The following is a 24,824-nucleotide window of genomic DNA, read 5'->3' on the forward strand; positions in this document are numbered from 1 at the left end:
ATTTCATTGCAATGTTTATTAACTAGATTTAAATATCTTACTGGCATTGTTTTCTCTTGGGCTTCAATTTTCTTATCTCATATAGAAAAAAGAGATACAATAATATTTCAAAGGTTTGCTGTGGGAATTAAATGGGTAATGCTTATAAAGCTTTTGGCATGGTTTCAGGGACATAGCAAGAACTCAAAAAATGTTTTATTAATGACATTCTATTAATGCCATCATTGTCACTACATTGTCTAAAAACTGTGGGGCACGTAAAGAGCTACCTTCAAAGAATTTATAATCTAGTTGGTAAGATAGGGCTTAAGCTTGTGGATTTTTCCATAATATATGGTGGCACCATATGGGCCAAATTTCTGGTTCTATGTGAACTGTTAATATTGGACTAGGAAAGTCAGATTTTAGCCCGGTGAGTGGACCCTCGAGAAGAGATTGAGAGAACAGGGGCAGAGGTTGAGTACTCAGAAAGCAGATACTGGTATTCACAACCAGAGTAAGCAATTGCAAGACACAAAATTTGGGAAGCAGTCTATGGATAAAACTGATAGGAAAAAATGAGCAGCCAAATTGGGGAGTAAGACTAGGTTTACTGGACAATTTAATTCAGGCAGGATTTTTTGTTGTGTTGCCTTGTTCCTTTCATAGGTCTAGAGCTCCTTTCTTGGTCTTTGCCTTGGTCCTTCCCTGTCTGGCTACTAACAACAGTGTATTGGTGTAGCTGGGAAAGGTTTCACAGCGGAAATGGGACTCTAACTTGACCTTCATAGAAGGGAAGAATTTAGGCACGATGAAGAGGAAACAGAATTGCATATCAGTTGTAGGAAAGTGAGCACTAAATGAAGGCAAGATGAATGTGTGCCTGGGGCCCAATGATGAGGCCCTATGGGAGTGTCAGGGGATTTATATAAGGGAGTAGTAGGATAAGTGGGCTGGAGCCCTATTGTGGTCAGCTTAAACAATCAAGTCTGGATTTCATCATTTAGGCAGAGGAAAGTGTTGATAAGTGTGAAGATTGACTTTTTTTTTAGTTCACATCTTTTACTCATTCATGTACAATTACTTGTTTTCTGGTTTGCTGAAGCAATGGGTCAGACAACATTTGCCACAATAATGTCTGTCAAAGTGGCTGGCCATAAAGACTCCAGCGTCACATTCACCTTAAGGGCACTTCCTACAAAGGTAACTGGTTTTTGCCATTCTCATCCACTTCATAGCGTTTCAGGACAGCCAGCTTAACCTTCTTTCTCTTACGCCTATTCTTTTTGGGAATGGTGTAAGAGATGTTCTTTCTTTTCTTAGCACCACCATGAAGTCTTAACACAAGATGAAAGTTTGGGTTCCTTTTGAAGTTGTAGTCACACTAAGTCCATCTTCCAGTTGCTTGCCGGCAAAAATGAGTCTTAGCTGATCAGGAGGAATTCCTGCCTTGTCCTGGATCTTGGCCTTTACATTTTCTAATGTATCTGAGGATTTAACCTTGAGAGTGATGTTCTTCTCCCTAATGGTTTTTATGTAAATCTGCATCTTGGTGGTGGTTCCACCATAGACGGTGTATTGGGAAGTTGAAGACTGATGTTTAAAGAATAACTTGCCTCAAGTCATTAGTGCTGCTAAGAAAGAAGATTAAGGTTGGAACCCAGATGAGTCTGCCTCCAAGCCTGTACTTTTTTCCACCACCTATGCCACCATAGGAAGTCTTTTGAGTTGGTAAAAGTTATACATGATCTCCAATACCCTGGAGGAAGAAGAGTCAAGAAAGAGTCCTACTGGGAAACCAATGTGATAAACCAGATGGGCAATGTCACAGCTATAAAAATTTTGACAGATCTCAATATGACAGCTATGTGAACAGGCATTAATAACTTTAATTTTACAAATGAAACAGAATATGCAGTTGATTCACATTATTCTCAGTAGTTTTGTTCTATAAAATTGCCGCAAACACTGGGTTAGTGGTTACTCAGCCATATTGCTCATAGGGGAAACGTGGGGTTAGGTTTCCGTGAGTCGCTGGCCACACTAATTTTGTTGACTGATCAGTACATAACCTTGTTTGATGTGTTTTAGTGTTCCGTTTAAAGACATCTTGTTTAATATATATTGTTGATTCATTAATATTGATATCATAGCCAACAGTACCATAACTCATGTGTGAATGAAGCTTATCTAACACATGTACTTTCTTTTTTGTTATAATTGACATATATCATGATATTAGTTTCAGGTGTATAACATAATTCACTATTTGTATATCTTGTGAAATGATCACCACAAGTCTAGTTAACATCTGTCACCATAGATAGTTACAAATATTTATTTTTCTTGTGATGAGAACTTTTAAGATACACTCTCTTAGCAACTTTCAAATATGCAACACATTATTAACTATAGTCACCATGCTGTACATTACATCCCCATGACATTTATTTTGTAAATAACTGTTCTCTGTATCTATGAGTTTTTTTTTTTAATATATATTTCGCATGTAAGTGAGATCAAATGGTATTTGTCTTTCTCTGTCTGACTGATTTCACCTAGCATAATGCCCTCAAGGTCCATTCATTTTGTCACAAATGGCAAGATTTCCTTCATTTTTATGGCTGAATAGTATTCCAGTATATATACACACACCACATTTCCTTCATCCATTCAGCCATTGGTGGACATTTAGGTTATTTCCATATCTTGGTTATTGTAAGTAATGTTGAAACGAACATGGGAGTACATATATCTTTTTGAGTTAGTGTTTTCATTTTCTTAGGATAAATACCCAGTAGTGGAATTGCTGGATTGTATGGTAGTTCTGTTTTTAATTTTTTGAGGAACCTCCATACTGTTTTCCATAGTGGCCACACCAATTTACATTCCCACCAACAAAAGTGTTCCCTTTTCTTGACAACCTCACCAATGCTTGTTATTTCTTGTCTTTTTGATGATAGCCATCCTATCAGGTGTGAGGTGATATTTCATTGTGGTTTTGATTTGCATTTCCCTGATGATTAGTGATGCTGAGCACCTTTTCATGTACCTGTTGGACATCTGTGTGTCTTCTTTGGAAAAATGTCTATTCAGATCCTCTGCCCATTTTTTAATTGACTTGTTTTGGTTTTTTTTTTGCTGTTGAGTTGTATAAGTTCTTTATGTATTTAACCTCTTATGAAATATATGATTTACAAATATTCTCTCCCATTTAATAGGCTGCCTTTTCGTTTTGTTGATGATTTCTTTTGCTGTGCAGAAGCTTTTTAATTTGATGTAGTTTCACTTGTTTATTTTTTCTTTTGTTGCCTTTGCTTTTGCTGTCAGATATAAAAAATCATTGCAAGACTGATGGCAAGGAGCTTACTGCCTATGTTTTCTCTTCTAAGTTTTGTGGTTTCAGGTCTTACATTCAAGTCTTTAACCCATTTTGAGTTATTTTTTATGTATGTTGTAAGATAGTGGTCCCGTTTCATTCTTTTGGATGTGGCTATCCACTTTTCTTAGCAAGATTTATTGAAGAGACTGTCCTTTTCTGATTGTATATTCTTGGCTTGTTTGTTGTAAATTAATTGACCATATATGTATGGGTTTCTTGGTGTGCTCTCTGTTCTGTTCCATGGATCTGTGTGTCTGTTTTTATGCCAATATGATACTGTTTTTTATAGCTTTGTAATGTAGTTTGAAATCAGGGAGCATGATGCCTCCAGCTTTGTTTTCTTTCTCAAGATTGCTTTGGCTAATCCAGGTCTTTTGTGGTTCCATACAAATTTTAGGATTGTTTGTTATATTTCTGTGAAAAATGTCACTGGAATTTTGATAGGGATGGCATTGAATCTATAGATGGCTTTAGGTAGTATGGACATTTTAACAATATTAATTCTTCCAACCCATGGGTATGGAATATCTTCCCATTTCTTTGTGTCATCTTCAATTTCTTTCATGAAGGTTCTTATAATTTTCACTAACACATGTATTTCCCCCATAATGTACATCACAACTTTCTTGTGCTTAGGAACACAAAATAGTAGTTCAGACTATCCTTGGGGGGCATTTTCAACAGCACAGTCACGAACCAAAAGCACAAAAATGTGAAAAACTTGGTACTAAATGGAGTGTGAAAAGGACACTTGTCTGCGGTATGAGAGCTGAAACAAGAAGGCAGAGCATTGCCTTATTCGACTTCAGTTGAGAACATGAGCTTTGGGGGGCTCGAATTTTTCACTGGTCTGCACATGTCTGCGAATGACCATGAAAGCACTCTGAGTATTGATTTTGAGGTTACAAATAAATTTTATTTAGTGGGTGAATTTGGAAATACAGAAGTCACAAATAATGAGGGTCAATTGTATAACATTTGTTGAGTACTTACTTCTGAGCCAAAAACTGAGTTAAGAAATTGATATCAGGTAAACCTCATAATAAACTCATTTCACAGACAAAGAAGCTGTTAAATGAATAATCTTGCTCAAGGGCACACTGCTGGTAATTGGTAGATCAGTAATTATGAACCTATGTCTGTGGCTCTAGAGTCTGCTTATAAGCAATATGTTGTATGGAAGAAACTGAAGTTATTGAAGCTTTCCCAACTACAAAATGGTAGAACAAGGACTTAAATCCTTCTTCTAACTCAAAATCATGCCCCTGACAGATCAACTTACACGATGGGATGGTGAATGGAAAGAAAGGGAAGGTTGTAAACATCAGAACAAAGGGCTTATGCCATTTTGAGATTTGTCCATAGAATGATGAGATGTAATCTGTCAGTTTTGAAATTTGGCTTCTGGGCTTTGCTTTGACAGGACAAAGCATTTATTTGTTAGTCTAACACATAAATAAAGGTAAAAAACTCATCTTGATTTTTTTGATTCAAAATATGTATAATTTGAGGTTATGTCAGAAGAAAAAATAGTAAAGTAGAATTGGAGATCATCTTCTAAAAGTTTTCTTGAAGGAGAAAGGGATTTTGCTCGTTATCTATTCTATTAGGTCTGTTGCTTTTATTTTTGGTGGGGAAGATTGGCTCCAAGATAATGTCTGTTGCCCATCTTCCTCTTTTTGCCTGAGGAATATTGTCCCTGAGCTAACATCTGTGCCAACCTCCCTATATTTCATATGTGGGATGCTGCCACAGCATTGCTTGATGAGTGGTGTGTAGGTCTGTGCCTGGTATCCGAACCCATGAACCCTAGGTTGCTGAAGTAGAGCATGCGAACTTAACCACTATGCCACCAGGCTGGTCCTGTGTCTATTGCTTTTGACTCTTAAACTGAAGTTTGGAGACACTAGAGGGGTTAAATGAATCTTGTGACCTAGAAAATTCTCTGGATTTTCTTCTTTAACTTGTGAACAGTGTAAGGGAAATAATAATCTCTCTCTTTGGGTAAGGGGAAATAGACACATTTCTTGTGGAAGAGTAAATTTTTGCAAACATTTTGGAGGGTAATTTTGAAATAGGCATTAGATGTATATACTAGGAAATGTAGCCCAAAGATGTAATCAAGGATATGTGCCAATATTTGGCTCTAAGATATTCCTTCAAGCCATGTGTATTAATGAAACATTGGAAACAACCAAAATGTCCAACAATAGGAGATTGGTTAAATTACACTATAATTCTACAATGAAACACTATGCATGTGATATAATAATAAATGTAAAGGCTTTCTGTATTTACTTTACATATATAATCTCACAGCAACTTTTGAGAAAGCTTTAGTGATATGATATGAAAATATATTCATAACATTTTTAAGAGAAAAAGTTATAAAACATGTACATATATTACTATTTTTGTATGAAAATGTGTGTTTGCGTTTATGAAAAAACTAAAGAGTAAACATAAAATATTTGGCATAGTTTTCTCTGAAAAGTGTGATTATAGATGAATTTTAGTCTGTCTTTTCTTTTTCTCTTTTTTTTGGTGAGGAAGTTTGGCCCCGAGCTAACATCTGTTGCCAGCCAATCTTCCCCTTTTTGCTTGAGGAAGATTGTTGCTGAACTAACATCTGTGCCAGTCTTCCTCTATTTTATGTGGGATGCCACCACAGTATGGCTTGATGAGTAGTGCTAGGTCTATGCCTGGGATCTGAACCCATGAACCTCGGGCCCCTGAAGTGGAGTGTGTGAACTCAACAATTATGCTACCAGGATGGCACCAGTCTATCTTTTTTTTGCTAATATAATAGGTGAGAAAATTGCTTTAAGTTGCCTTTTACTTTAAAATCTGGTCTGCAAACCTTTGTCTTTTATTTGGAGTATGTATTTCATGTATATTTATTGTAATTATTGATGTATTTGAATTTATATCTTATTTTGTAGACTTTATTTGATATATTAGTCTCATCTTTTCTGTTATTTTCTTCTTTATTGACTTTTTGAGTTGACTTTTTCATTTAATTTTTTTATTTTACTAGACTGTTTCTGCTTTTTTCGTGAATACTTGTAAAGCAAGTACATAAATATCTCACTTATCAAAGTCTAAAACCAATATCTTCTTTTCAAATAAGACAAGGCCTTTAGAAAACATTAACTCCATATACCCAACTCTTGTTTTATATATTATTGTTGTGTACATTATTTTTACCTCACAAGACGTTATTATTTTTATTTAACATGGACCATGTTTGTTTAATTTTACCCATATATTTGTCTCATTCTTTGCTCTTCATTTTTCCTGTATCTTTAACCTGCCATCAGGAATCATTTTTCTTCTGCCTAAAGTGTATCCTTTAGAATTTCTTTCTGCTGGTGGCAAACTCTTTTAGTTTTTATTTGTCTGAAAATGTCTTTATTTCATCTTCCTTCCTGAAGGATATTTTTCCAGGTATACAAGTTGAGGGCAGCAATTGTTTTCTTTCAGTACGTTGAAGATATGTTACTTTTTTCTGGTTTCCGTTGTAGCTTTCAGTCTAACAACTGCCCCCTTGAAAATAATCAGTCTTTTCCCTCTGATTGCACTTAAGACCTTCTTTTCAATTTAGGTGATCTGCAGTATCTAAGTGTGGTTTCCTTTCTAATTATCCTTCTTGGGATTCACTGACCTTCTAAGTAAGGATGAACTCAAAATAAACTTTTCTCCTAACCCACTCCCACTCCTCCATTGAGCACTGCAAGGAAAATGCTCAGCTGCTGAGAAGAGGAAGAAAAACAAAAGTTCTGAAAGATTGTAACCACAGCACCACTTAATCACATTTGCAGACTGAATACACACTACTTGAGTGGTCTGATACAAACTAAGAATTCAGTTTATAGTGGTAGCAGGCCAGTAGGCCCCCTGCCCCCGACTCCTGACTGAAGTAAATGCAAATGCAACTGCAAATCCCTTCCAGAGGAAGCCACTTTTATTCCACTCAGGAAAATAAGCAACTTACTGCCATGATTCACTAACCATTTTAGGGAAAACAGTCATCATAAATGAGAACCAACAGAAACAACATGTAATAGAAATGGATCCACAAAGACATCAGATACTGGCATTTTCAGGCATAAAATGTAACAGTGTTTATCAAATTTAAGGAAATAAAAGACAAATTTCAAAATTTATGGAAGGAATATTAAACCATAAAGAATAATCAGATTTGGATTTAATCTGAAAGACAAATTATTTGGGAAAAAAACTCAATGTGTTTAATAGCAGATTTGAGTAGTTTCTCCAAAGCACGTATGTCTATTGTATCTATTAGATTCTAGTGACATGGGAGTGGTGGTGCTGAGGTATGAGCTTACTTTCTATGAACGCCACTTCAAGAACACTCAACTAGTTGGACGTTACTTGGAAGAATGATGCACTATCGTTTCACACTTTTTCTGATACAATTCCAAAAATCCTTGAGCATCCTCTATGGGCAAAGCACTTTGCTGGGTACTTTAAGGGAATTCAAAAATGAATGTACATTGTTTGTGCTTTCTAGAACTCTCCAAATACTGGAAAAATAGGACACACACATAAATAGCTCAGATACAAAATAGACTATGTATATGCTAGTATATAAGAATCAATGGCATACAAGCATACAACATGGGAAATTGGGAGGGATATTAATTCTGAAGGCAACATAACTGGTAAAAATGGTTTGCAGAGGAGTTTTGTTCAGGATAAGTGCTATTACTTTTTCAAAAGAAGTTTCTTGACAAATCAATGTAGGTGGAAGTTGAGATCCCAGGTGTCCTGAATGAACTGCCCTATTCTGGACAAAGCAAGAAATTTGTTCGTTGCAGTAGAGAGGGAGGGAGGGAGAAGGGGAGATGGAGAGAGGGAGAGAGAGCTTGACATGGAGCCAGGAGGTAATGCAGGGTCACATGCTTCTCAGTGTAATTCCTCCCTAAGAACTGCTGAATCTTCAATAATGCCTACAAAGATTATTAAATGCTTAATATAAATATATTTCCCTAGACTGAGTCATGTGTTCTGGCTCTAGTGAGGCAGAATGGAGATATTTTAGATGCGAGGCATAGGTGGCAGAATGAAATGTGAGAATATAAGTGACAGGAACTCGTGGACATCAGGGGGAGAGCTTTATGCCAACCCAGGATATGGAACTGGAAACTGGGTCAAGTGGAACTTTCTCTCTGAGAAGAAAGAGACCACAGATGACATCTGGGTGGTGCTAAGAAAGATCTTGAGAAAGAAAGGATTGGAACGGGGATCTTGCAATGTGGGTTGGACTTCAGCAGGAAGCTGTGGGCAGAAGATGAGGGTATTCCAGGAGGAGGAATGAGCATGAGCAAAGGCACAGAGGGTGGGAAGATGCAAGGAGCTGTTATCACAATCAATGGCTGTGCCTACTGTGTCCCACAAATCAAGCTAAAGGAAAAGCAGAGACTGACTGAACTTGAAATGGGCTGGTTAGGAGTCCTCCTGATGGGTAGGTGTTTCTTATCTTTCTGTTGAACCTGGAGACTGAATCTTTGTGGCCTCCTTCCTGTTTGGCCTCCTCCTTTATGGGCTTGCTTTCTGCCTCCTGCAAACAATAGTGGCAGCAGACAGGGTTTCAGGAATGGGGTGCCCACAGTGGCCAACTGTGCAACGCTGCATCTCCTGGTTATGATTAAGTGGTCGTCTGGCACATTTTTGCTTGGATATGGCTTTATGGAGCACCTCGGGAGATGTCAAACTTCATAACTGAGTCCTGGGACCAAAGCATTCATGCACAGGTAAATGAAAGCAGACCCGTCACTGGGGCCTGCCCCCTGAAATAAGGCAGCCCAGGTCTTTGAAAGTTACAAACCCCATTGTCTATCATCCCCCATAGACCCTCCATCGCTGATGCCTGTTGGCTCATATGCAATCTGAATCGCTTGACATGAGGAAAAGGTGAAGTAAAAGTGCAGTAAAACCCACTGTCAATGGGCAGTGCACTTGCACGTGATACTCCAGTTCAAAAAGCAATGTTTGAAACAGCCTAGAGTTTCTGACAAACATGTAATTAATGACCATCAAGTGCTTTTGATTAAAAAGAGCATGAATCTAAGGCCACATGGAAGGCAACTTTCTCTAGAATCTTTTTTTAAGGCAAAGAAGTTGCTCGCGTCTTTGAGGGCTGTTGAATGACCATAGAACTCTGACTCAGGGTGTTTGGAAGTTTGTTCAATGCTACGTCACAATCTGTATTTGATTTGCAAACATAGATGCTTCTTCACCAAGTGGCCACTCAACTGAAGTCAAAAGTTATCTGATTACAGGAAAAGAACTTGATCTTCCTGGTTACTGTAAATATTTTGTAAGCTTGTTCCAACCAAGCACCCTCAGAAAATTTCCATGTTTTCATCTTATTATGTTTATACAACTTGGGTAATATTCCCATAGTTTTGGAAAGAGCTGCAATTTGAGAAGATACCTTTGAGGCTTTTCAAAATGAATTGCAGTTTTTTTCACTGTATTAAGGAGTTGCGGTCCATCCCAATATGGCCCTGATCTAATATGATAAATTAGTGATGCATACCATGTATATAGAAAAGTTCCTTCATGCTAATTTCCTGCCCATTTGTAATCATTAGGTCTTAAAATTCCCCATATATCTCTGTCAGGTAGATAAAAGGCCCCGATTACTTAACTTCTCCTCAGACATTTCACACACCTGGTTTTAGGTAACAGTTCTAGAATAGGAAGAGAGGAAAGGCTAAAGAAACAAAACAAGAAAAATGCTTCCAGTTCGCAACATCAAGTTTTATTACATTGGGTCATAAACAACCCCAATTAGCAGAGCATGTTCACAGTTAAAGTTCCTTTTGAAAAGGAGTTGTGTGTACGTTTCTCTGGGAGCAGATGGCAATTGTGTGGGATCGTTGCACTGTCCTTCGTTTTGGAGATTTATAAGGAGGGGTGAGGCCATGTTTACCAAGCCTTCTGCTTTCGTCACCAAATCAATTCCTTGTCAGGGCCCAGCCAGATCTCTAGAAGGGGTTAAGTAGGAGTCCAGGGGGACCACTTGACATCTGCTCTACTTAGGACTTTTTGATTTTGTTGTTTTTGGCTTTTGAAGGGCAGGCCCACATTGAAGTGTGTGTGTGTGAGTGTGTGAGAAAGAGACAGTAGGCTCTGGTGTGCGAGAGAGAAGGAAAACAACCCCATGATGACAGATCAAATGAAGCCAAAATAACTTTTTTTAAAAAATTGAGTGGGATTACATGCTATGAAATGATGATAATAGGAAGGAAAACACCGAGGGTCTTGCGTGTGAAACCCTTTGTGAACAGGAATGTAAACCACGCGGGTGTTTTGCTATCATTAGCCAACACTCTAACATGGGTGTCAATGGAATCCAAATTACATGCTTCACTCTGGGCCGTGGCTCCTCAAGTTGACTGAGCCTCCCAGAATGGAGTTTTTTCTTTCTTTTGCAAAAACAAAATAAAATCTTGCCAAGAAGAATATGGCGGAAGCTTGGGCAGAGGTGGAAGGTACTAATGCCAGTGGCCCAGTAACCATCAGGTTTGCCCTGTGTGTTCTGTCTTTGTCTGTTTGGGCTGCTGTAACAGAAATACCATAGACTAGGTGACTTATAAACAGAAATTTATTTCTCACTCTTCTGGAGGGGAAGTGCAAGGTCAAGCTACCCACAAATTTGGTGTCTGGAGAGGGCCCACTTTCTGGTTCACAGACAGCTGTCTCTTCTCTGTGATCTCTCTGGGGCTGCTTTTATAAGGACACTGACCCTGTTCATGAGGATTTCACCTTCATGACCTTAGCACTTCCCAAGGCCCCACCTCCAAATACCATCTCATTGGGGGTTAGGTTTCAACATAGGAATTTTGGGGTGACACAAACATTGGCACACCCCAAATCCTGGTTCTTACCTTCCCGGGTGGGGAGTGGGAAGAGAACTGGGGAGAGGGTGTGGAGATGGGGAAGGAAGAATCACTTAAAGCATTCTAGAGCCTGAAGTTTTTGGAAGCACCCTGAAGAGTAGGGCAGAGAGAAAGTGACAGAAGCAATCATTGCTGCTGTAACCTGAGGATTTGGGATGTTAGGGCAGCAGCCATCTCAGCCTTTGCCTCCCAGGGTACTGCCACTGGTGGACAGTACAGCGCTCCTGATCCTGGAAGGACTGTAAGAGGAAGGCCTGGATGTGGTGTTCTGGTTCAGGGGTTGTGAGTAATAATGTGTCTGTCCGTCTTGACCACTCTCAAATTTAGTCCCTGGTTATGTTTTGTCCTTAACTTCTCTAAAAGACAACATAGCAGGACCTGCAGAAAGTTATCAAGAAGGCCCTGGTGTCCCTTGCAAGGCCCCCTCCATCCTCAGTTGAAGACTGAAACTATGATTATGTTCATTTTTTGGGGTTAAGCTGTTCTCTTCTGCTACAAACATCCTATTTAACTCTTCTCAGACAAGAATAGAATTGGTTTATCTGAGTCTTCCCAATACAGCACCTAACCCCAGGGTGAGAAGCTGAGTCTGGCTGTGGGAAGCAGGGAGAATCGAATCCAGGGTTTAACAATAAGAAAGCTTGGAAGGTGAGAAGAAGGACGGGGTAACCCCACAAGGGGGTAAGTCATGTGAGGACACAGAAGTCCAACTTTTGCTCGGATATGTTGGCATAAGGGGATCTGAGAGCTCCAACTGGACTCTACCTTTATGGAATGTCTGCAATAAGCAATTGGCATTTGGGTACTGAGATCCTGAAATTGGCTTGTCCTTGGTCACGGACCTAGCAAGTGGCCAAGGTAAGATTTGAACACAGGTTTCTCTGAAAGGGACTTGGTGCCTAAAGAGTTTCTCACTGTGTGCTTGAGAGTTCAGATCCTACCAGAGGAGGTGGCCTGGCTCCTTAAGGACAATCCAATCTACCTTGAGATGAAAGGTTTTTGTTTTCCAGTGAATTTGTGTGTGTGTGAGGAAGATGTGTTTGCTACACGTGGCTGTTGTTAGGTGGAACCTGCCCTGGATCCAGCTGCCCTGGACATCCATCTCTACACCCTGGGTTCTGAGTCCAGACATCTGGAGGAGGGTGCAGGGCCGGGCCAGCTGCCCCTCCTCTGCCTTTCATGTCACCTGGAGTCTGCTCAGCAAGGTCTACTGCGAGGGCTTAAAACTAATCTCTCATAGTTTACGAGCTCAAATCCATTTGCAATGAGGAAGACCCTGGCTGACCAGCAGCTTAAATAAAGTCCGCCTCTACAGCATTCCTATGGCAAGACTGGAGTTCCACACTCATGATGTAAGCGAGAGCCTGGGCAGCCCTTTCTCCCACACGTGGCTCAGAAATCATTTACAAAGCAAACAGAAAAGACAGCCCTGGGCAAGCAACTGTTTCTTTTGCTCTTGGCCAGGCCCATGCTCGCAGGCCACTCGTAGAGGGCTCCTCTGATCTGAAGGTGCGATTGAAAACAGGTGGCTACCCAGTGCCTATAAAATATATACTGGCAATGGGGGAGATCCTTTCAACTGGTAGAAATATGGAGACAATTCCCAACTCTGACTCTGCCTAGATCCAGGCCTCCAGCTCCATCGCTCTTAAAGAAAAAAAAAATCCGAAAAAACTTTCAGGGAAGCTGGGAGCATATGGTTCCTTCATCCTGTTCTGTAGAAAGAAACGTGAAAAAGATTAGAGAGTCTCTGTCAAAACGTCAGACTGGGCATTGCGCTGCTGGAAAAGTGGCTCTTGTCCCCTGCCTTGTGCCCCACCCCCCCGTCAGGGTGACCTAAGTGACCTTGGGCTGCACAACAAAGTGGTGACTGTGGTTTGAAGCCAGATTTACCCAATTTCTATTTAGCAAATAAATTGAAGGTACTGCTGCTCATGTTTGGGATAAATACCTGATTAGAGTCTCTTAAAATATGACTAGGACTGCCCATAAAGGAAAGGAATGTCAGCTGTGCAACGTCTGTCCCGGGCACGAGGATTGGGTTTCCTCTCGATTTGTTGTCAGCAAGCGCTCCTGATCTCTCCTACCTTGCTAGCTCATTAAGCCGATGCTTGAACGTGGGGCTACAGACAACGCAGCTGTATTTCATTTGTAGATAATTGATGCAATAAATGTAATGACCAAATGAGATATGTTGACTCATGAGCTAATTTGGGCATAGATGTTACAGTGCTTGTGCTGCTGGAAATGTTTCCATCACACAAATCTGTTTCAGATAAGTGCACCCCGTTCCTGTCCTCACTGAGACAGACCAAATAAAAAAAACAAGTCAAACCATCCTCTAGATCTAAAAATACATGTTCGTAAGTTACGGTCAGTCTAAACACTGCTTGAAAGAATATTAATTTCAGCAATTCATTATACACACAGTTGACATTAACCCCTTACACACTGGGGGGGCAAACTGAGGTACTCAGAGCTGGTTTCCTTGGCATTTTTGGTCTGGAAACCTGAGAAACCTTAGTTGGAAGGGTGTGGAGTCATTGTTTTTTTTCTGCTTCCGTTTACTGCAGGCAGAATTTCTTTGTCATGGTCCATATATTTCCACAGGCTCCTCACCTTTTATCTTCTCTGATATTTTAGCCAAGGCAATCTGAGTAGTTGTGTGTGGGAGCACAGGTCTGTGACTTTCAAACAGCGGCTGATGGGCTGGACAGCCTTAACAGAAAGGCGTTTGTAATATATAAGACCCACATGTCGAAGAAGCCTTTAAAATGAGCACTAATAGCCTCGACCAGCAGTTGATAAACTATGGCCAGCCGCCTATTTTTGTACAGCCTGGGAACTAAGAATGGTTTTTATATTTTTAAATGGTTGCAAAGAATCAAAAGAATACTAATCTTGTGATACATGAAAATTATGTTAAATTCAAATTTCGGCGTCTATAAATAAAGTCTTCTGAGAACACAGCCACGCTCATTCATTCCCTGCTTTCTGTGGCTGCTTTGGTGGATAGTTGAAACATTTACTGTCTAGCCCTTTGTAGAAAAAGTTTGCCAACCTCCGGCCTAGACTAAAACACCACTAATTTATGTAAGCTAGGGAAAGCTAGACTTGATTGCAGTATATTTTAAATGGAAATTATCTTCTAATTAAGTGCACAAAGGGAGAGTAGGTTAATCAGCAGTTGTGGGCAGAGGTCCTTCTGGAATGAAGGCTTGTTATTAGCACATCTCAGTAACAGCCTGACCGTTGTTCCTTAGGCTGTTTCAGTGGGTCACTCTGTTTGTGTGCAAATGCTGTCTCTAATCTGTTGAACTAATACTGTTCAACAGATTTTCTCAATAGATGTTTTTAAAAGTCAGGTTCATTGAGGTATGATTTTCATACATTATATAGTTTTGTAGTTCTGTGAATTTTGACAAAAGTGTTTATTCACTTCACCACGACCAAAATCAAGATGTTGAACAGCTCCATCAGCTCAAAAAGTTCCCTTGTGCCCCTTTGTGCTCAGTCACCTTGCCCCGTCCTTGACCCCTGACTGTGACCGATGTGTTTTCTGTTCCTGTAGTTTTGCTTTTTCTAGAATGTCACAGAAATAAAATCATATAGGATGTGATAGATATTTTAAAGTACATTTCAGTTCCTCCAATGCAATTTAGATGCCAATGAACTCTTAATTGATGATCTTCTATCATACATGCAACAAACACAATATTATTAAGATTAAATCTATTTTCCTTGGTTTTCTGGACGAGGAATTAAAAGTTTATTGTACTGTTGTCCATAATGATACATTAAACTTCTGGGTCTAGCGTTCCAAAGTTAATATAAAATGCTCTTTCTAAGAAAGAAATAAAATCTTGATATCAATTATACTGAATCTCCCTGGATGGATTTTTTGGTTATATAATCTTAGACTTTTAATTTAATAGCCTAAAAGTGATGTCTAAGTAGATTTCTCTTATGAGTGAAAATGGAGAAGAAACTTTGTTTACGGAGTTATAATCTGTCAGTCTAAAACTTTATCTTCACTTTATATATTATATCTTAAAAACAATAGATTATTTCATCAAGTATAGGATTATTCTTTAGGAATGGGGAGTTGAAGTCTTGTTCACTATGTGAGTAAACAAAAAGAAGCAGAATACACGTGTGCTTGCAGTGAGAAAAGAAAAAGAAAGTGTATATTTCCCATGCTTCCATGTTGCACTGATTTTCTGGTTAGTTGAATTTGCTCTTTAGAAGTAATTGTTAATATGCTCATTTCCGTTCTAGACAATCCCACAAAAGGGATTCCTATTTGCTGACAATGCTGTGTTAGTAAGTGCAAACAAACTTTAAAAAGCAATTAATACGCAAGACCATCAGCTCTAATCTAACCCCTCCCCCTTCCCTCTCTGCTTCTATATTTAGCATCTACTAGGGTCACATACAATTGCCTTTTGGAGACCTTTCTCTTATTGTCCAGGATGGGAAAATCGAAAGGTCCCCTCCCATGGAAGCCAAGCACGAATGGAAGTAATGCGGTAGATATTTAAGTACAGTCTTACTAGATCTAGTTTGCTACCTTAACATTTTTGTGCTTTTGCATATTTACCCTTAAGCTCCCAGAGGAGAGTACAAAATAGATTCAATGCATCTAAAGTATCTTTCTTAGTGGTAGGTTTTGATCCAAGAGGACTAGAATTTTGCCTTCTCTTTCTACCCAAGCGGGCTTTGGATGAAAAGGCAAGGTAGCAAGTTCAGAAATTGGTCTGAAGTTTTCATTTTATTTCAAACTGAACTCGTGTTACTCTTGTTGAAAATTGTACTGACAGGCCTATACATATAATTTATGATGTTTCCTATCAAGATGTTTAGCTGAATTAGAAACATTTGTGAGCAAGTCCTTCTGCAGTTGGTTAAAGGCATTTTTCTGCTGGGGAAGGAGGGGTCCATGGAGTGCAGAAGCACCAAGAGAACTCAGAACAGCTTTTATTTCAATGACTGTTGATCGAGTAATTGACTGTAAACTGCTTACAATCCCGACCCTTGTTGCAATCACAGAGGAGGTGTTTATGGATAGACATTAAGCTCTTTTTAAAGTTGTTCACAAAGTGCTGTTTACAGAGGACACTTCCCTAAACATTTTATTTCCTCTGAAACATTGTATAAAGTAGGTAACAAGGTTGGTCAGACAGCACTGAGAAGGAAAAGAAGACGAAGAAGTGAAGCTTTGCCTATTATTTTTGGGAGAAACTGACTTTTTCAGCAATATTTCCATTTTTTTAAAAATTCTTAAAAAATTTTCCAATTTTTCCATATTTCCATTTTCCGTCTCACATTTGAGATCATGGAAAAGCGAAACCTCAACATAAAGACCATTAGAAGCACTTAAAAAAAAATGAAAAAGAACCCTAGCATTTTAGACAGAGGCTCTTTATTGCATTGCCTTGTTAAATTGCTTAAAGAGAAAAGAGATATTAACCACATTGGTTCTTGTACAAGATTGATGAAACTTACCAATGAGGAGAAATAATGACTGTGAGAGAAAAAATACATTCGAAAATACATTTTCAGGGGATTAAAATATGACACTGCCAGTTTAAATCAGATTTTGCCAAAGAAAATGTCAAGAGACTCTTTAAAAATTTCATATGAATTGTTTGTCAAATAAAAGAAAGGTACACTTACTTTGAAAAGAATGCATTTTTGGAAGATGTGATTGTGGGCTAATGAGCAAACTTCTGGAACAAAGGTGGGCCAAATGGAAAACACTCTTTGTATAAGCGCCACTCCCTCGTTGCAGGGCACAGCTGACCTCACACGGACCAAACAATGATGCCAACTGATCAGGCATTTCCTGAGGGCCCCATGTGTGTCTGCACTTGATGGATGCAGATGAGACATAAAGGACACTTTCCTTCCCTCTGATGAGGCTCAAAGACTTGAACTTGGTGAGGAGATAGCTGGCGATTTCAGGGATCATCACGAACAAGGCAGTTAGGAAGGTCCAGCAACACCCTCATTGTGAGGTGAAGAGAACAGATACGTAGGAGGTGGCAGAAGATAATGAACAGAACAGATAACTAGGAGAGGTCTGGGGAAAGAAAAATCGGCAAGGCTAGTGCCTGGGCCAGGAGAAAATCCAGATGGCTTTGTTTTTCAAGCCAGAGGGACTGAGAGAAATAGAGGAATCCAGGGAGAGGGTTTGACAAAGAGGATGCCAAGCTTAATTTCAGAGATGATTTTAAGGAGGTTCTGGCACATCCAAGGGAAAGCTTTCGGAGGTAGAAGGAATTACACGATTGATGATTCAGGTTTATCTCAATGGTAAATGCTGGTTTTGATGGTTAAAATATTAATCTGATGGGATGTTGAATTGAAAGGCAATCACTTTGACAGTCTCACATACTGCCTAGGAGCCCAAGGTCAGAGTCAGTCACCAGAGGAAGAAAAGCAGAAAGGGAAACAAAAATTTCCTGAAGAATCTACCAACTCCTGGGTAGTGGGTCACGTGTTTTTTTATGCTTTCTTATGTTAACCTTTGTGACGCTTCCCCCTCCGCTGAGCCAGGTACCATATGAATGCTGGTGAGAAGAGCTCAAGGTTTATCCTTAGTTCACAGATGAGAAAACAGAGGAGCAGAGAAGTCCAGCAACTGATTCACACGCTGAGATATAAAGCCAGGTCTTTCAGCCTTCGGAAATCCACGTGCTTTTCTCTGGACTGCACAACTGGCCTGGCCTCTATCAGTTTTCACATCCTGGTTGTGATTTTTATGGCCTTCTCCCCATTCATACTCCTTTTAATAATTGCTCACTAGGTTTAAGACTTCCAAGCCCTGCTTATTGTGTTGCCTGATACCAAGTCTGAGAAAATGTGCTTCAAGGACCCAACTGTATCATGTCAATAGCTGTCTACACCATCTTCAGATACTATACGTGTGCTCCTTGTTTCTCACGCATGTGACTAAACAAAACTTTGTTTTGAGTGACTTGCTGAATATCCCAGGAGAAACGTTTTTTGAGCAGTTATTATGCTCATGCCATGTTAGATGTGGAAGCCCAAAGTGTCTTCTAAGGAGGTTGGGAGCTTCTCCCTCGAATTGGGTGTGAGTCATACAAATGTAGCAGGAAACTTTGTTAAGAGATTTATTTTCCTACCCCTCCTGTATTTTTCCCTTTCCTGATCTACAGAGGCAGTGAGACCCTCTGGGCCCCCTAGAGGTCTTAAAGCAGAGGCTGACTTCAAGACACATCTCTTGCTGCCAGCAATCAGAAGCATGTAAGAAGCCAGTGGGGTCTGTCTCCTGGTCTGTGGTGGTGCAAGAAGTCAGAAGCAATGACTGCATAGCACCTTAGTGAGGCGGGCTCTATCCTCTAAAGCTCTTACCTCTATGAGAATCCCTATAGCCCACGTGTGACTTGCATACAGAGCTCTCAACCCCAGTGGCATACTGGGCTTGGACAATGAGGATGTTGGCGAGAACTGTGATGGGTTGAATGATTCATAATAACATGCAAGTCTTCTGTCTTTGGCTGTGAGCTACGAGTGTCCCCTCACTTCACATAATGACTGAATCCCTGAGGATGAAGCCAAGAGTCAAATTCAATTTGAGTTAAAGAAAATGGAAAAAGATGTTATTTTATACATCAAGATTATAGATTGAAATTCGTGCCTACTATATATTTGCAGAGGTTAATCTCTGTACCAGATTCATTATCATGGATAGGCTCCAAATGGGAGAAGAACAGACAGTAAATGCTGAGGGATTTCTGCAGTGGGAGAGAGCTTTATGGGGAAAGGGAGCCCAAAAAGGCTTCGCTGAAAATTTGAGTCCGATATTTGTGGCAGAAACTGCTAGTAGCCTATCCAATATTCTTTCTTATTAGTCAACTCCAGCTAAAAAACTAGTCCCCTTGCAGCTTGGGTGACAATGTTGCATTTTCCTATCCAATAATAGGAATAAGACAGGACTTCTAGGAAGCCTTTTTTTTTTTAAAGAAAGATAAAAAGAGCCAGACTTAGCCAGCATGAAAGACTTTCGCCTTTGCCCTTCACTTCCATCTTTCTGTCCAGATCGCACATGTGATGCTCAGAGGTGGGATTAGCCATCTGACAACCTAGAGGACAGAAGCCACATACTAAGCAGGGTGGAGCAGGAGGAGGGAAGAGGACGGGGGCCTCGATGATGTTCTTGAGCACCTGTGCCAGCCCTGGAAGGTGTACTCCTGGGTCTCCTCTTGGGGGAGAGAAGCCGATGCCTCCTGGGTTGAAGCCACTGTCATTGGGTTTCCGCTCCAGGCGGCTAAATCCTAACTGACAGGCCTTGAAAGAGAGGCTGCAGGGAAGCAGAGAGGACAGGAGAGGGCCATCACAGGAAGCACGGAAATGGCAATTTCTGTGGCATATCCAGGGAGCAAGGCATAAAACAGCCTGGAGAGTTACGTATTCTGGCTGGAAAATGTCTGGTGAGAAGATGGAAAGGAGACCAGGCAAGTGTTGAACTGATTAAACATTCAAGTGCTGTCCTTTTAAAAGACTGGGAAGAGGACTAACAAATATGTTTAGGGCTAATTGGGTTAGATCAGGCTTTCACTGATGAGTCTTATTATGGGGAAAAACGGTTTAACTAGCAATTATTAGAACTTCTCAAATATGCTTTCATAACGAAGCTTGCACTGTATCATCCAACAACTGGCTGATGGATTTATGGGGTTAGGATAGCAGATGTTATGTTCCTGGCATATGATACAGATTGTATCTGCCCGATAGAAGGCACAGTGGAAACCTGGCGATGGTTCTGGCTGATTGAATTTTCCTCTCTCAGCTGAGTGAAGCTCTGTTATTCAGTTGAAACCTTTCAAGCAGAGGCTTGGTGAATCCTCCATGAGCTTCAGGTAGTCTCCTTCATCTTTTCAGTGGTTCTTCAAGTTTATCAGGCATCAAATTTGCTGGGGAAGTTTGTTGGGAGCAGATTCCTGGGCCTGACTCTCAGAGATTCTGGTCTAAGAGGTCTGGGATGGCTGTCAGGAGTCTCTCTTTTTGACAAGTGCCCCTGGTGATTCTGTTACAGATGGTTTTCTAAGTGTCATTTGAGAAGCGCTGATCTATGGTCTGTTCCCCTTCCTTATTTCCTCTCCTTCCCCGTGCCAGTGTTCTGGTGCTTTCCAGAAAGAAAGGAGCTTCTGAAGGTGTGGATCTCATTTAATCTCTCATGACAGTCTACTAGCAGTTGGGAGGTTTCACCAAAGGGCACACTGTTTCTCAAATTCTTCTCATACCTCCTAAAATTTTTTATTTTTTTCCCAAATTCCAAAGGAACACTGTTTATTCCTCTATTAAAAATAATTATGTTTACTAAGTAGGAAATTGTAAAAGTTCAGGAAGGGATAAATAAGAAAATACAAATCATCACCATTCCTCCATCTAGACAGAACCATTGTTAATATTCTAGTGTATTTCCTGTTCTTTTTTTCTCTTTTCATAAAAATTGAAATCAATTTGCTTAAAGACACTTATGCTGTTTTTCATATCTGTCATGTTCTATCTCCTCAGGCTTATCATTGAAGAAAAGAAAGAAGTCACTTATTATTTTTGTGTGATTTAAGTTACAAGCAACTCTCTTTGTGTCATTTACAGTTAAAGCCTTACCTTTTATTGTGGAAAGAAGGACACCCAAGGCACCAGACCACTGCATCTCTGAACATTTGTGACAATAGATGGTGTTGTAGTAAAAGCCGAGATGTTCAGCTCTTGAATCAACCAGGAATCTTTGGTTGTGAGCAATAGAAACTGATGCTGGCTTATCTAAAATGGGAAATTTACTGGCTGGATAGGAGCAGCTCATAGAACTGAAGGAAAAGCAGAAGAACTGGGCCTTAGTGAAGGTAGAAGGAGGACAGCTGAGAAGATCTAGGTGGCAGGTGACAAAGGGTGGTCTCCTCTGCGCACTTGTTGCACAATGAATCCACACTAACTGTTTTTTGTCACTGGATCCCTCCACTAAGAGAACACCATGTTCATCATTCATTCACTCATTCATTCATCACATTTTGCCAAATGCCAGGCACTCTTCTAGGTTCCAGGGTTTCAGGGAACAAAAGAGACAAAACCCTGCTCTCATGGACTTGAATTCTAGTTGGGGGAGATGACAATAAACTAACAAAAATGAATAAAATATTTAGTACGTTGGATGGTGATAAGTGTTATGCAGAATAAATGAGGGAGGGTTTGGGGAGAATACAGAGCTGTAGGGGGAGGGTAATGTAATTTCAAATTGAGTGGGCAGAAAAGGCCAGACCCAGAAGACGATGTTTGAGTTAAGACCTAGAGATTTCTGTGCATGTTGGGACACAAGCTTTCCTGGCAGGGACAATGTTGATTTACATTTTAAAAGGATCATGCTGGTTGCCTTGTTGAGAATACACTGAAGGGGGCCAAAAGCTGAATCAGGGTTGCCAATGAGAACGCTTCTGCAATCCTCCAGGTGGGATGTGCTTTGGGCTTGGGCCGGAGTGATCTTGGGGCAGGTGATGGTGAGAAGTGAGCAGGTTCTGGATCTCTTTTGAAGGAAGAGCTGTGAGGATTTGATGGCAGTCAGGATATGGGGTGTGCAAGAAAGAGACGAACCAATGATGACTCCCAGGTTTTTTGGCTTGCACCATTCTCAAGATGGAAAAGTCTGCAGGAAAGAGCAACATTGCAGGGATCAGGGGCTTGGTTTGGGCATGCTCAGGGTAAGACCAGGCGGAAGTATCAGGGGTAGGCAGTTGGACGTGCAAGTAGGCAATCTGAGGTTTAGGAGAGAGGTCTGGGCTGGCGATATTAATTTGGGAGATGTCTGTATATGAATGGTGTTTAAAGCCATGAGGTGGGTTGAGATCAACTTGGGAGTGCATGTAGATGGAAAAGAGAAGAGGCCTGGCAGGGATATGGGGGAAGGGGAGGCTGGAAAAGGGGACTGAGAAGGAGTGATCTAATTGATTGGACCAACTTGTATCTTATGGCCACACCTTGGTCTGGGAGTGGGAGCCGTCTTACAGGTTGATAGCCTCACCAAGACTGCAAGCAATGGTGAAGGTGGTTCTTCAAGGTCATTGTCAGAAGAGGGAATGGACTCTGCAGGCATGAACAACTTGTGGCCGCCATATTCCTCTTTCTAGAATTTATTAGATTTGCATTTGGCTCTTTTCACAAAAGCATGTAATAGAAGTAAGTTGCATTTTAGGCAGTAAGGCACACTGAACTGGATTATATAAAGTTGCTAGGCCCTTGTGCTAATCCATGCTCTTTCATTTCCTATGAAACACAAACTCAAGGATCCCCACTGTCCCTTGACTATTTAAACTCTGGATTTGCTTGCCAAATTGGATACTAGATTGCAAAACCTTTAAGGCAAGGATTGTGTCTTATTGGTCTCTGTGTTCCTAACACCAAACATGGAGCTTGACATAGATTAGGTGTTCAGTACATGCTTTTAGAATAAATCAATGCATGAATCATTTGAGATAGCTGATGCTTATTTCCTTCAAGTTATTGGGTAGTGTTTTTACCTTGTTTTTAAGAGAGGAACAAAGCTAAAACTATCTTAAGCAAGAAAAGAATTTATTGGTTCTCATGATTAACATGTGGCAATGACTTCAGGTAAGGCTGGATCCAGGTGTCAAACAATGTTGTCATGTATGTCCCTCACTTTTGACAGTGCTTCCTTCTTCAAGGGCACCATTCTCACACAGGATCTCCCCTACCTCATCATGGCAAGGTGTCCATTGGTGGATCCAGACTTACATTTTACAAGCTTAGCAACCTCTGTGAAAGGGAACATCTCTTTCCCAGTAGTTCCTGAAGAAGTTCTCAGACATGAGTCCCCTGTCTATCACTGAATCAACCACTGTGGCCAGGGTGATGGAGTCTTCTCATTGGCTAGGCCTGATCAAATGTTTCCCTTGAGTGCTAGGACCATGGGTGGGCTCCACCCCAACTGTATCAACTAAGATGTCATTCCCCAAGAGAAACTGAGGTGCTAACAGCACAAGACAAAGGAGTGAATATTGAGCAGGCAGAAGCAATAGGTGGCCACTACAATTACGAAGTACATCATAGGAACACTTGGGGAAAGTGGTCAAATTCTTCGACTCTTCTGTGGTGTCTTCAAGATACTGCTGCGTCTGCTGGTGTTTGGTCTAACCATGGTTTGGAACGATCTGGCAAATCGCAATCAGTTGTGCTTGAACTTCCTAAACCACAGAACCACTGGGATGATGCCGACGGTCTGTTTCCCATCTCGCTCTGCTTCTCAACCCTGGGAGAGCAGCTCCAGGCGTTGCCTGCCCCTCGAAGGCTCACAGGGCTGAGGCCGCTGGAGCCCGGCCCAGACACCCTGTTAAAGGCAGAGATGAAGTTATCACGGGCTTGGCGAGTTCTCTGGCTGTTTTATGATAATACCCTCAGCCAAGGAGATGATCTGAGGCGTGGAGCTTCAGAACAATGAAAGCCCTTGGTGGAACACCACAGACCTTAGAAAGCAGAACTCTGATACCCCTTGGGGAAAGTTGCTGCAATTTTGAAGGTGTTTCACTCAGGAAAGGAGCCTGTGATTTGTGAAGCAAGACTAATCTGCTTGTGGGAAGCTGCAGCATGAAATGAGACAAGGTGTGATAACCTGTCACGTTCCAAAGAGAGATGATTTAGGGGGAGATAGCGGCTTGAAAACGTGAGGATGGGTGTTACTAACTTAATCCATATGATGCCTTCAAAACAAAAAGTATATTAGGGGCGAAAGGCATGAAACAGACATTATTCATTGTCTCCAGGTGATATTTCTCCTGTGAGTTTACAAGCAAGTGTTGGCATGCTGTGTGCAGGCATTTGTACAATAGATTAGGGGGCCCGGATTGCCACAGATGAAAAGTAGGGGGGGACACCTTTGACTCTTTCCCTTCCCTCTCTAATTTATCTATCTCATTTATTCCAGACAAGAACTCCTTTGCTTTGTGAAAATTAGAGACATCTGTAGTTCTACAACCTGAGTCGAGGATAATCAAAGCTCACCCTGCCAGGTGTGAACAGATTGCTTGTCGGGTCAGGAAGGTGACTCTTTTCCTCCGCCTCCTCTCCTGGGCACCATCCACAGTCATTAGGAGGTGTTTTCCAGGAGTGGGTGGGGAGGGAGGGAAGGAGAATCTGTGTTCTGGTGGGAGAAGGAGATGCCGGCTGGACCAGGATGACTCCTACAACTGGCAACGTGCTTCCACTTCCATGAGACAGTTCCACAGACTCTCCTGCTAATCTTGGGGCTCGGGGTGATGCTGTGGAGGAGGAGCACGGACCTCTGAATGGTTCCATATTTGGGTAATGTTCCAACGGCAACAACTTACTTGTGCTAGGACGTGCATGTGCATCCCCTTGACTAGGGAAAGACCTTCCAAATCTAGGGGGCAGATTCGCAGAATGGTCTATTGCCTCTGGGAAGATGGGACTCCAATAAGCCTCTGTGTAGAAAGAAATGAGGATGAGGTTCTAGGGTGACACCTGTATGATTTTTG

At 40.8% G+C, this 24,824-nt stretch overlaps 1 pseudogene; it reads right to left on the reverse strand.

The window, feature by feature from the left end:
• Window positions 1–1,059: 1,059 nt before the first annotated feature.
• On the reverse strand, window positions 1,060–1,527 carry LOC100050832 (ubiquitin-ribosomal protein eS31 fusion protein-like; annotated as a pseudogene).
• Between the last annotated feature and the right edge of the window lie 23,297 nt (window positions 1,528–24,824).

The sequence above is a fragment of the Equus caballus genome, chromosome 23, assembly GCF_041296265.1.
Source record: "Equus caballus isolate H_3958 breed thoroughbred chromosome 23, TB-T2T, whole genome shotgun sequence".
Lineage (NCBI taxonomy): Eukaryota > Metazoa > Chordata > Mammalia > Perissodactyla > Equidae > Equus > Equus caballus.